The sequence below is a fragment of the Oncorhynchus tshawytscha genome, linkage group LG05, assembly GCF_018296145.1.
Source record: "Oncorhynchus tshawytscha isolate Ot180627B linkage group LG05, Otsh_v2.0, whole genome shotgun sequence".
NCBI classification, from domain to species: Eukaryota; Metazoa; Chordata; class Actinopteri; order Salmoniformes; family Salmonidae; genus Oncorhynchus; species Oncorhynchus tshawytscha.
In genome coordinates, this window is record NC_056433.1 from 85,438,294 (window position 1) to 85,452,803 (window position 14,510).

Here is a 14,510-nt window from a genome sequence, read left to right on the forward strand (position 1 = left end):
CAGTCTCTGTGTGTCTACACCAGACAGAACTGTTCCGGTTGTTTTCAGTCTCTGTGTGTCTACACCAGACAGAACTGTTCCGGTTGTTTTCAGTCTCTGTTGTGTCTACACCAGACAGAACTGTTCGGTTGTTTTCAGTCTCTGTTGTGTCTACACCAGACAGAACTGTTCCGGTTGTTTTCAGTCTCTGTTGTGTCTACACCAGACAGAACTGTTCCGGTTGTTTTCAGTCTCTGTGTGTCTACACCAGACAGAACTGTTCGGTTGTTTTCAGTCTCTGTGTGTGTCTACACCAGACATAACTGTTCGGTTGTTTTCAGTCTCTGTTGTGTCTACACCAGACAGAACTGTTCCGGTTGTTTTCAGTCTCTGTTGTGTCTACACCAGACAGAACTGTTCCGGTTGTTTTCAGTCTCTGTTGTGTCTACACCAGACAGAACTGTTCCGGTTGTTTTCAGTCTCTGTTGTGTCTACACCAGACAGAACTGTTCCGGTTGTTTTCAGTCTCTGTTGTGTCTGCACCAGACAGAACTGTTCCAGTTGTTTTCAGTCTCTGTTGTGTCTACACAAGACAGAACTGTTCGGTTGTTTTCAGTCTTTGTGTGTCTACACCAGACAGAACTGTTCCGGTTGTTTTCAGTCTCTGTGTGTGTCTACACCAGACAGAACTGTTCCGGTTGTTTTCAGTCTCTGTTGTGTCTACACCAGACAGAACTGTTCCGGTTGTTTTCAGTCTCTGTGTGTCTACACCAGACAGAACTGTTCGGTTGTTTTCAGTCTTTGTGTGTCTACACCAGACAGAACTGTTCGGTTGTTTTCAGTCTCTGTGTGTCTACACCAGACAGAACTGTTCGGTTGTTTTCAGTCTCTGTTGTGTCTACACCAGACAGAACTGTTCGGTTGTTTTCAGTCTCTGTTGTGTCTACACCAGACAGAACTGTTCGGTTGTTTTCAGTCTCTGTTGTGTCTGCACCAGACAGAACTGTTCCAGTTGTTTTCAGTCTCTGTTGTGTCTACACAAGACAGAACTGTTCGGTTGTTTTCAGTCTTTGTGTGTCTACACCAGACAGAACTGTTCCGGTTGTTTTCAGTCTCTGTGTGTCTACACCAGACAGAACTGTTCTGGTTGTTTTCAGTCTCTGTGTGTCTACACCAGACAGAACTGTTCCGGTTGTTTTCAGTCTTTGTGTGTCTACACCAGACAGAACTGTTCCGGTTGTTTTCAGTCTTTGTGTGTCTACACCAGACAGAACTGTTCCGGTTGTTTCCAGTCTTTGTGTGTCTACACCAGACAGAACTGTTCCGGTTGTTTCCAGTCTTTGTGTGTCTACACCAAACAGAACTGTTCGGTTGTTTTCAGTCTTTATGTGTCTACACCAGACAGAACTGTTCGGTTGTTTTCAGTCTTTGTGTGTCTACACCAGACAGAACTGTTCCGGTTGTTTCCAGTCTTTGTGTGTCTACACCAGACAGAACTGTTCGGTTGTTTTCAGTCTTTGTGTGTCTACACCAGACAGAACTGTTCCGGTTGTTTTCAGTCTCTGTGTGTCTACACCAGACAGAACTGTTCGGTTGTTTTCAGTCTCTGTTGTGTCTGCACCAGACAGAACTGTTCCAGTTGTTTTCAGTCTCTGTTGTGTCTACACAAGACAGAACTGTTCCGGTTGTTTTCAGTCTTTGTGTGTCTACACCAGACAGAACTGTTCCGGTTGTTTTCAGTCTCTGTGTGTGTCTACACCAGACAGAACTGTTCCGGTTGTTTTCAGTCTCTGTTGTGTCTACACCAGACAGAACTGTTCGGTTGTTTTCAGTCTCTGTGTGTCTACACCAGACAGAACTGTTCCGGTTGTTTTCAGTCTTTGTGTGTCTACACCAGACAGAACTGTTCGGTTGTTTTCAGTCTCTGTGTGTCTACACCAGACAGAACTGTTCGGTTGTTTTCAGTCTCTGTTGTGTCTACACCAGACAGAACTGTTCGGTTGTTTTCAGTCTCTGTTGTGTCTACACCAGACAGAACTGTTCGGTTGTTTTCAGTCTCTGTTGTGTCTGCACCAGACAGAACTGTTCCAGTTGTTTTCAGTCTCTGTTGTGTCTACACAAGACAGAACTGTTCGGTTGTTTTCAGTCTTTGTGTGTCTACACCAGACAGAACTGTTCCGGTTGTTTTCAGTCTCTGTGTGTCTACACCAGACAGAACTGTTCTGGTTGTTTTCAGTCTCTGTGTGTCTACACCAGACAGAACTGTTCCGGTTGTTTTCAGTCTTTGTGTGTCTACACCAGACAGAACTGTTCCGGTTGTTTTCAGTCTTTGTGTGTCTACACCAGACAGAACTGTTCCGGTTGTTTCCAGTCTTTGTGTGTCTACACCATACAGAACTGTTCCGGTTGTTTCCAGTCTTTGTGTGTCTACACCAGACAGAACTGTTCCGGTTGTTTTCAGTCTTTGTGTGTCTACACCAGACAGAACTGTTCCGGTTGTTTTCAGTCTTTGTGTGTCTACACCAGACAGAACTGTTCCGGTTGTTTCCAGTCTTTGTGTGTCTACACCAGACAGAACTGTTCCGGTTGTTTTCAGTCTTTGTGTGTCTACACCAGACAGAACTGTTCCGGTTATTTCTTTGTTGTTTTGTTATTCAGTGTTGAGTTGACTTTATTAAAAAGATGAACACGTACCACGCTGCGCATTGGTCCTCACCTTCCTCCACCGACGACGGCCGTTACAATAGTACTGGGTTGGACCCCCACCTTTGCCTCCAGAACAGCCTGAATTCTCTGGGGGTATGGAAACGTTGCTTGATTGGTATCAAGGGACCTAACTTGTGCCAGGAAAATATTTCCTCACACCAGTACACCACCGCCACCAGTACCAGTACCGTTGACAGCAGGCAGGAGCCACGGACTCATGGTGTTTTATGCCGAATCTTGTCCAGCGTGTCTACTAGAGCAGCTTCTTCTTGTTTTTAGCTTATAGGAGTGGATCCTGGTGTGGTCTTCTACTGCAATAGCCCATCCGTGACAAAGAGGTCCGTTCCCGAGATGCTGTTCTGCGCCGTTATTTGCCTGTTTGTGGACCGGCTGTTATTTTTTTATTTAACCTTTATTTTATTTAACTAGGCAAGTCAGTTAAAATTCGTATTTTCAATGACGGCCTAGGAACAGTGGGTTAACTGCCTTGTTCAGGGGCAGAACGACAGATTTTTACCTTGTCAGCTCGGAGATTCTATCTTGCAACCTTTCGGTTACTAGTCCACCAGCGCTCAAACCCCTAGGCTACCTGCCGCCCCGAGAAATTTTAACGAGGCAAGTCAATTTACAATGACGGCCTACATGACACTGGGCCAATTGTGCACTGCCCTAGGGGACTCCCAATCACGGCCGGTTGTGATACAGCCTGGAATCGAACCAGGGTCTGTAGTGACGCTTCTAGCCCTGAGATGCAGTGCCATAGGCCTCTGTTAGCTTGCACGATTCTTGCCATTCTCCTTCGACCTCACATCAATGAGCTATTTTTGCATACACCTTAGCCAAATATATTTAAACCCAGTTTTTCACAATTACTGACATTTAATCCTAGTAAAAATTCCCTGTCTTAGGTCAGTTAGGATCACCACTTTATTTTAAGAATGTGAAATGTCAGAACAATAGTAGAGAGAATTATTTATTTCAGCTTTTATTTCTTTCATCACATTCCCAGTGGGACAGAAGTTTACAAATACTCAATTAGTATTTGGTAGCATTGCCTTTAAGTTGGTTGTTTAATAACTTGAGTCAAATGTTTTGGGTAGCCTTCCACAAGTTTCCCACAATAAGTTGGGTGAATTTTGGCCCATTCCTCCTGACAGAGCTGGTGTAACTGAGTCAGGTTTGTAGGCCTCCTTGCTCGCACACGCTTTTTCAGTTCTGCCCAGGGCTTTGTGATGGCCACTCCAATACCTTGACTTTGGTGTCCTTAAGCTATTTTGCCACAATTTTGGAAGTATGCTTGGGGTCATTGTCCATTTGGAAGACCCATTTGCGACCAAGCTTTAAATTCCAAACTGATGTCTTGAGATGTTGCTTCAATATATACACATCATTTTCCATCCTCACGATGTCATCTATTTTGTGAAGTGCACCAGTCCCTCCTGCAGCAAGCACCCTTACACCATGATGCTGCCACCCCCGTGCTTCACGGTTGGGATGGTGTTCTTCAGCTTGCAAGCCTCCCCCTTTTTCCTCCAAACAGAACGATGGGCATTATGGTCAAACAGTTCAATTTTTGTTTTATCAGACTAGAGGACATTTCTCCAGAAAGTACGATCTTTGTCCCCATGTGCAGTTGCAAAGCGTAGTCTGGAATTTTTATGGCGGTTTTTGAGCAGTGGCTTCTTCCTTGCTGGCCTTTCAGGTTATGTCGATATAGGACTCGTTTTACTGTGGATTTAGATACTTTTGTACCTGTTTCCTCCATCATCTTCATAAGGTTGATTTGCACTTTTAGCACCAAAGTACGTTCATCTCTAGGAGACAGAACACGTCTCCTTCCTGAGCGGTATGATGGCTAAGTGGTCTCATGGTGTTTATAATTGCGTACTATTGTTTGTACAGATGAACGTGGTACCTTCAGGCGTTTGGAAATTGCTCCCAAGGATGAACCAGATTTGTGGAGGCCTACAATTTTTTATGTGAGGTCTTGGCAGATTTCTTTTGATTTTCCCATGATAAGCAAAGAGGCACCGAGTTTGAAAGTAGGCCTTGAAATGCATCCACAGGTACACCTCCAATTGACTCAAATTATGTCAATTAGCCTATCAGAAGCTTCTAAATCCATGACATCATTTTCTGGAATTTTCCAAGCTGTTTAAAGGCACAGTCAACTTAATATATGTAAACTTCTGACCCACTGGAATTATGATACAGTGAATTTTAAGGGAAATAATCCCATAATTGTTGGAAAAATTACTTGTGTCATGCACGAAGTAGAATTGACTTGCCAAAACTATACTTTGTTAACAAGAAATTTGTGGAGTGGTTGAAAAACAAGTTTTAATGACTCCAACCTAAGTGTATGTAAACCTCCGTCTTCAACTGTACGTGACAGAATACTGCCTCACAATGTGCAAGCAACTATAAGGGCACAAGGCAAGACCCAAATGCAGACACAGGAGGCAGATGGTTGCGCTCCGATATTTATTATAGCAAAAGGGATAGTCCAAAGGCAGGTTGGGTACAGGCGGGAGTTCATAAACCAGGTCAGAGTCCAAACAGTACCAGGCGATAGGCAGGCTCGAGGTCAGAAGCAGGCATAGTGGTCAGGCAGGCAGGCTCAGAGTCAGGACAGCAAGGGTGAAAACCAGGAGGGCGAGAAAAGAGAGACTGGGAAAAGCAGGAGCTGAGACACAAAAAAACTGGTTGACAAACAAGACGAACTGGCACAGACAGGAAGCACAGCCCCCACCACTGAAAGGTACAAGGTTGCCATGGTCATTTCCCTGCTGACTGGGTGGGCATTGGAGTGGGATACGACTGTCTGGGAGATGAGGAGCTGGGATCCTAAGAGAGGTTCAGGGTGGTCTTCGAACTATCCAACTCCAGCAGGGTGCCCAGACAGCTGTGGAGTATGTCCTCACCTTTCCGACTGTGGCAGCCTCCAGCAGATGGAATGAGCCGGCGTTCCGCACTCTCTTCCGGAGAGGACTGCGTGAAGAGGTCCAGACAGAGTTGGCCTATCGGACAACCTATTCTTGGATGCACTCATTGCGATGGCCATCTGTCTGGATAACCTTCTTCGGGAGTGGCGGTGCCCACCTCGCTACTCACCTCCCACCTTTGGCTGTCCTAAAGCAGAGCCTGAATCCATGGAGGTAAGGGCCACACACCACTTCCAGAAAGAGTGGCCTTGCTGGAGACTGCTGGGGCTCTGTCCCTATTGCGGCCAGGAGGGGCACCAACTTCAGTGGTGTCCGGTGCATCCCAACCCGGGGTCCACCAGATCAGAGGGGCGGCCCCGTGACCTTCCGTCTCCCAGCGTAGGTGTGGGTATTCCATCATCATATTTTTCCACCAAACCCTTTCTGGTTCCAATTTCACTACCCGGCTGTCCCTCAGGTGTTGTTTAGTGGACTCCGGTGCTGCAGGGAATTTCATCAACCAGGCCCTTGCCTCGTCCCTGAACATAACTTTGTGCCCACTCTCCTCTCCTTTCTGGTTCAAGCCCTGGATAAGCACCCATTGGGGATTCAGCACAATCATGCAAATCACAACACCACTCACCCTCACCGTGAGACCCATGCACCAGCACTCCAGTGGCTCCAACGTCATAACCCCACCACCTCCTGGTCGAGGATGAGAATCACTGCCTGGGAACCAGGATGCCGGAAGATCTGCTTTCCCTGTGGTTCCACGCTGGTTGAGAGTCCCGTAAGTGCCCTCCAGCCCATCAATCGGTCATCCTGTACCCCGTGTTTTGGGACGTAAATGTGGACAGCTGCCAGGCTCTGGAGAGTGAACCTGCTACTGCTATCTGCCCTCCAGAACATATCTACGTCCACATGGAGGTAAGAGATCGACGGTTGACCTGGGCACACACATCCCTCACCTTTAGACACCCATGTATCACCCGCACTATCCAATACCTCTCAGATAAATACTGGTGGCCCACCCTGGCACAGGACATCACCTGCTATGTCAACTCCTGCTCCATTTGTTCCCAAACCAAATCTCACCGGCGCACTCCAGCAGGGAAACTACTTTCCCTTCCCGTGCCTCAGCAGCCTTGGTCCAATCTGGTCCCATTTTATCCCTCTCTCTGACCACCCTACCGCTCTCCAGGTTGCTGAGGCACTGTTCCAGCAGGTCTTCCGGCACTATGTCCTTCCGGAGGACATCGTCTCCGATAGTGGCCCCCAATTCACGTCGCGGGTATGGAGCCTTCATGGAGATACTGGGGGCCTCACATCCAGGTACCGGCCTCAGTCCAACAGGCAGTTGGAGATGACCAACCAGGAACTGGGTAGGTTCCTAAGGAGTCACTGTCAGGACCGACAGGAGGGCTGAGTACGCTCAGTACTCACTTCATCACTCCTCCATCGGGCTGACTCTCTTCCAGTGAGTCCTGTGAAATCAGCCGGCCCTGGCTCCGTGGACGCTGAGCCAGACAGTCCCTGCAGTGGACGAGCATTTCCGTCATGCAGAAGAGGAGCCTACGTGAGGCTCCAGCGTGCCGCCCGCCATCCGAAAGGATCAGGCAGACCACCACCGCATTGAAGCTCCTGTGTTCCATTGTGGTGATCACGTGTGGCTCTCCACCAGGAACCTCCTGCTCCGCCTGCCCTGCTTCCAGGTTTGTGGGGCCCTTCAAGGTCCTCTGGAAGGTCAATGAGGTAACTTACCATTTACAACTCCCCACCAACTACCGGATCGCACCCACTTGTCATGTTTCCCTCCCCAGGCCGGTGTTTCCTGGTCCCCTGGCTGATGCCGCCCTTTCTCGACGGCAGAGGACCCTGGACATCGATGGGACCCCTTCCTATCAAATCAAATCAAATTGTATTAGTCACATGCGCCGAAATATATATGAAAAATAAAAAATTATGTGCTGGGGCACCGGTTAGTTGAGGTAATATGTACATATAGGTAAAGTGACTATGCATAGATTCTAACAACAGAGAGCAGCAGCAGTGTAAAAGAGGGAGGGGGGGGCAGTCTGGGTAGCCATTTGATTAGAGTCTTATGGCTTGGGGGTAGAAGCTGTTTAGAAGACTCTTGGGCCTAGACTTGGCGCTCCGGTACCGCTTGCCGTTCGGTAGCAGAAAGAACAGTCTTTGACTAGGGTGGCTGGAGTCTTTGACAGTTTTTAGGGCCTTCCTCTGATACCACCTGGTCTAGAGGTCATGGATGGCAGAAAGCTTGCTCCCAGTTATGCACTGGGCTGTACACACTACCCTCTGTAGTGCCTTGGGGTCGGAGGCCAAGCAGATGCCATAGCAGGCAGGCATGCAACCAGTCAGGATGCTCTCCACGGTGCAGCTGTAGAACCTTTTGAGGATCTGAGGACCCATGCCAAATCCTTTTAGTTTCCTGAGGGGGAATAGGTTTTGTCGTGCCCTCTTCATCACTGTCTTGGTGTGCTTGGACCATGTTAGTTTGTTGGTGATGTGGACACCAAGGAACTTGAAGCTCTCAAGCTGCGCCACTACAGCCCCATCGATGAGAATGGTAGGCTCGTGTAACTTGTCTGCTCTCGGCTGTGCTTTCCTTTGTAGTCTGTAATGGTTTGCAAGCCCTGCCACCTCCGACGAGCGTCAGAGCCGGTGTAGTACGATTCGATCTTAGTCCTGTATTGTTCCTTTGCCTGTTTGATGGTTCATCGGAGGGCATAGCGGGATTTCTTATAAGCTTCCAGGTTAGAGTCTCGCTCCTTGAATGCGGCAGCTCTAGCCTTTAGCTCAGTGCGGATGTTGCCTGTAATCCATGGCTTCTGGTTTGGGTATGTACGTACGGTCACTGTGGGGACGACGTCATCGATGCACTTATTGATGAAGCCAATGACTGATTTGGTGTACTCCTCAATGCCATCGGAGGAATCCCGGAAATATTCCAGTCTGTGCTTGAAAAACAGTCCTGTAGCTAAGCATCTTCTTAATCTGACCACTTTTTTATTGATTGAGTCACTGGTGCTTCCTGCTTTAATTTTTTCTTGTCTATGCGTTTCTGTGTGTGGAGTAAAGGCCGTCAAGAGTTTTTTTCCCTCTGATTTGACATTTAACATGCTGATAGACATTTCTTAAAACGGATTTAAGTTTCCCTGCATTAAAGTCCCCGGCCAATAGGAGCGCTGCCTCTGGGTGAGCAGTTTCCTGTTTTCTTATGGCGGAATACAGCTCATTGAGTCCAGTCTTAGTGCCAGGATCAGTCTGTGGCGCTATGTAGACAGTTACAAAAAATACAGATGAAAATTCCTTGGTAGATAGTGTGGTCTACAGCTTATCATGAGATACTCTACCTTAGGCGAGCAACTTCTTTAGATATCGTGCACCAGCTGTTATTTACAAAAATACATAGTCCACTGCCCCTTGTCTTACCAGATGCCACTGTTCTATCTTGCCGATACAGCATATAACCAGCCAGCTGTATGTTGATAATGTCATCGTTCAGCCACGACTCTTATTAAGCATAAGGTATTACAGTTGTTAATGTCCGGTTGGTAGTTTAATCTTCCTCGTAGGTTGTCAATTTTATTTTCCAATAATTGCACGTTAGCTAGCAGAATGGAAGGCAGTGGGGGTTTATTCAATCACCTACGAGTTCTCAGAAGGCAGCCCGTCCTCTGGCCCCTTTTTCTCCACCTTCTCTTCATGCAAATTACGGGGATCTGGACCTGTTCCCGTATGTAATTCACATCGGGCTCATTGGACTCATTAAATAAAAAAATGGATTCTGCCAGTTCTTGGTGAGTAATCGCAGTTCTAATGTCCAGAAGTTCTTTTCGGTCATAAGAGATGATGGCAGCAACATTATGTACAAAATCAGTTAAAAAAATAAGTTCAACAAGGCAAAGAAACAAACAAAAAAAACACAATAGGAACACGTAAAACGTCAGCCTTCTTCTCCGGTGCCATCTTTACCATTAGGTCCCTGCCGATGTCGTGGCTTCTGTACCTGGAACGGCCCAGAGGAGCGCTGTTGGGTTCAGACGGCCGACATCCTGGACCCCGACATTGTCAGCAGTCCTCCTGGCCGGCGTTGTCCTGGATTTCCATTTCCTCCGTCCGGATCGGCCCTCTCCTCGCCCTCGGGCCGGCGTTGTCCTGTAGCTGGTGCAACGTGTTGGCGGTGGGAGGGGGTGAACTGTCACGCTTACTCCCGCTCCCTTTCTCCAGCGCTCAACATCGCCAGTCTACTAACCATCGTCCCTGGCAACCATTATTATGCACACCTGCTCCCCATTATTAAGCACACCTGGACTTCATCATCACCTTGATTGCCTTCCCTTTAGTTAGCCCTCAGTAGCCTCATTCATCAGGCCATATTGGTTTGTTTTCATGTTCAGTACGCATCTCCTGTTTTTGATCATTTGCCTTGCATCTTTGTTATCAAACTCTCCTTCTGCACCTGCTTCCTGACTCCCTGCGAATACTTGACAATATCAGCTGTCTTCTTCCCACACTTTACCAGTTGTCTTCTTTCCACACTTCACCAGCTTATAGCACCTGCATGATTACACCCTAGCTGAGCTGATTATCTCTGTCTCTGTACCAAGCTAACTTGACTGTTCTGTGGTGGAGCTGGCGCTCTGCTAGCCTTGCTCCTGCTTTTTGATGGATGGGGGGGTGTATACTGATATCATCACAGATAGAGTTGAATGACCCTGAAACTTCATATACAATCTCTTTACAAACAATTTACTTACTCAAATAGGCCTACATTATCCAAATCAAATGGTCCCCATTAGCCTACTACAGTATGGTTTAGACTTCAGAATACAATGCATTGACGAAATTGCCTCCATATGTTTTAATATACAGTAAGCTTTACCCACTTAAAATAAAGAACATCCTTTTAAGACTGATGCTCTGTGTATTATAATCATGTGAATGATGCTCAATTCCACCTGTTAGTTTCCTGCCTGCACTGGGTATGTAGTGTGTGTGTGTGTGTGTGTGTGTGTGTGTGTGTGTGTGTGTGTGTGTGTGTGTGTGTGTGTGTGTGTGTGTGTGTGTGTGTGTGTGTGTGTGTGTGTGTGTGTGTGTGTGTGTGTTCAAATAAAATTGTATTTGTCACATACAAGGGTTTAGCAGATGTTATTGCAGGTGTAGCGAAATTCTTGTGTTTCTAGCTCCAACAGTGTAGTAATATCTAACAAGTAATATCTAACAATTTCACAACAATACACACAATACACACACATCTAAAGTAAAGAAATTGAATTAAGAATATATTTATTTGGACGAGCAGTGTCAGAGCGGCATAGACAGTGGATTAATATAGAATACAGTATATACATAATAGATGAGTAATGGAAAATATGTAAACATTATTAAAGTGACTAGTGTTCCATTTATTAAAGTGGCCAATGATATCAAGTCTATCTATACAGGCAGCAACCTCCAATGTTAGTGATGGCTATTTAACAGTCTGATGGCCTTGAGATAGAGGCTGTTTTTAAGTCTCTCGGTCCCAGCTGTGATGCACCTGTACTAACTTCACATTCTGAATGATAGCGTGGTGAACAGGAAGTGGCTCGGGTGGTTGCTGTCCTTGGTGAACTTTTTGGCCTTCCTGTGACATCGGGTGCTGCAGGTGTCCTGAAGGGCAGGTAGTTTGCCCCCGGTGATGCGTTGGGCAGACTGCATCATCCTCTGGAGAGTCTTGCGGTGTGGTGCAGCTGCCGTACCAGGAAGTGATACAGCCCGACAGGATGCTCTCAATTATGCATCTGTAAAGGTTTGTGAGGGTTTTAGGTGCCAAGCCAAATTTCTTCAGCCTCTTGAGGTTGAAGAGGCGCTGTTTGCACCTTCTTCACCACACCGTCTCTGGGGGTGGACCATTTCAGTTTGTCAGTGATATGTACGCCGAGGAACGTGAAGCTTTCCACCTTCTCCACTGCGGTCCCGTCGATGTGGATGCGGGGGTGCACCCTCTGCTGTTTCCTGAAGTCCACGATCAGCTCCTTGGTTTTGTTGACTTTAGGTGAGAGGTTATTTTCCTGGCACCACTTTCCCAAGGCCCTCACCTCCTCCCTGTAGGCTGTCTTGTCATTGTTGGTAATCAGGCAACACTAATGTTGTGTCGTATGCAAACTTGATGATTGAGTTGGAGGCGTGCCTGGCCATGCAGTCATGGGTGAACAGGGAGTACAGGAGGGGGCTGAGCACGCATCCTTGTGGGGCCCCAGTGTTGAGGATCAGTGAGGTGGAGGTGTTGTTTCCTACCTTCACAACCTGGGGGTGGCCCGTCAGAAAGTACAGGACACATTTGCATAGGGCAGGGTTCAGGCCCAGGGCCTCGAGCTTATCAAATAAAATAAAATCCTATTTTATTTGTCACATACACATGGTTAGCAGATGTTAATGCGAGTGTAGCAAAATGCTTGTGCTTCTAGTTCCGACAATGCAGTTATATCCAACGAGTAATCTAACCTAACAATTTCACAACAACTACCTTATACACACAAGTGTAAAGGGATGAAGAATATGTACATAAAGATATATGAATGAGTGATGGTACAGAACGGCATAGGCAAGATGCAGGTGCATGGTATAGAGTGCAGTATATACATATGAGATGAGTAATGTAGGGTATGTAGCATATGAAAAACATTATATTAAGTGGCATGATGAGCTAGGAGGGTACTATGGTGTTGAATATTGAGCTATAGTCAACGAACAGTATTCTTACATAGGTATTCCTCTTGTCCAGATGGGTTAGGGTAGTGTGCAGTGAGATGGCAATTGGATCGTCTGTGGATCTATTGGGGCGGTAAGCAAAGTGGGTCTAGGGCAGGCCTGGGCAATTCCAGTCCTCTGTGGCCTAATTGGTGTCACACTTTCCCCCCCATCCCTAGCAAACACTTCTGCCCTATGTACATAATCATGGAATCACTGGCCACATTAATAATGGAACACAAGTGACTTTAATAACATTTACATACTGTTTTACTCATTTAATTTGTATTCTACTCTATTCTACTGTATTCTAGACAATGCCAATCAGTCATTGCTCGGCCTAATATTTATATATTTCTTAATTCAATGATTTGCCTTTTAGATGTGTGTGTACTGTTGTGACTTGTTAGATACTACTGATGGAGCTAGAAACAACAAGGCTTTTGCTACACCTGCAATAACATCTGATAAATATGTGCACAATTTGATTAGATATAATTCTCTCTCTTGCTCTCTCTCTCTCTCTGTCCTTCTCTCGCTCTCTCTCTCTCGCTGTCCCTCTCTCTCTCTCTCTGTCCTTCTCTCGCTCTCTCTCTCTCGCTGTCCCTCTCTCTCTCTCTCTCTCTCTGTCCTTCTCTCGCTCTCTCTCTCTCTCTCTCTGTTCCTCTCTCGCTCTCTCTCTCTCTCTGTTCCTCTCTCTCTCTCTCTGTCTCTCTCTTGCTCTCTCTCTCTGTCCTTCTCTAGCTCTCTCTCTGTTCCTCTCTTGCTCTCTTTCCCTCTCCCTCTCTGTCCCTCTCTTGCTCTCTCTCTCTCTGTCTCTCTCTTGCTCTCTCTCTCTCTGTCCCTCTCTTGCTCTCTTTCCCTCTCCCTCTCTGTCGACCACAAGGTGTTGAAAGCTTAATTCGAGGGACCTTATGGGTGGCATGTGGATAGGGCAAGAGCTGATGGGTGCAATGCAGTCCCAGCCTAAGCTAAGATAAGCTAGTGATTGTTGTTGATTGGCAGACGGTGGGCCTGGCATAGTGAGGGTTTTATGTTGTTTTTATAGTCCTCCTCCCAGGGACACCTGCATGGGCGACTTGTTGCTTTTATAGTCCTCTTCCCAGGGACACCTGCATGGGCGACGTGTTGCTTTTATGGTCCTTCTCCCAGAGACACCTGCATGGGCGACGTGTTGCTTTTATGGTCCTCCTCCCAGGGACACCTGCATGGGCGACGTGTTGCTTTTATGGTCCTCCTCCCACGGACACCTGCATGGGTGACGTGTTGCTTTTATGGTCCTCCTCCCAGGGACACCTGCATGGGCGACGTGTTGCTTTTATGGTCCTCCTCCCAGGGACACCTGCATCGGCGACGTGTTGCCTGAGACATTTTTCTCCTTCCCTCTCTTCACCTCTCCTTTGCTTTGTATCATTAGTAGAGCAAGGGACTCGTGAATCATTTCCCTCTCTCCCCCCTCGCTCTCCTTTCTTCCTTCCTCTTCAACCTCCCTCCCAAACCCCCCTCTCCCGCCCTCCCTAACCCCACTCTCCCTCCCTCCTCTGGGGTGCTAACCGGCTTGACAGGAGGGTACCCAGACCGTTGGCAGTAGCGATCGACTGGAAGGGAGAAGCTGCCAGGTCTCCTTGATGGATAGGCTCATTTTCCAGCCGGCAGCAAGTCTCGGCGAAGCATCCGTGTCATTTGTAATGTCAGCCAACAAAATGTAATCAAACATTCCAGCGGTTTAATCACAGAGGGCTGCTCGAGAGATGATTGTAGTGTCAATATAATGCTATTTCATTATCTGTTTGTATTTTATATTGACAGTGTCAGATAAACAGTGTGGAAAATTAAGATTAAAAATATGGTAATTTCATTTCAATCACCCCTGCTACAGTTGCTGGCCCATTATGCGATTGATTACTTCTGAATTAAATTTGGGGCTGAATGTAAAGTTTAATCTTCTTTCTTCTCTGCAATTCAGCTCCCCAAAGGCCTCTTAGTAAGTAAGTACCCATTTCATTTGATCTTTAATGAAAAGTAATGGCCCAAATGAATTGTATAAATCAGCCGTTGTGTATACCTAGTTGACATTCCATTTTTTTTCTCTCCCATTTTTCTTCCATGTGATTACACATACCACCACCCCTATCCCTTTAACTA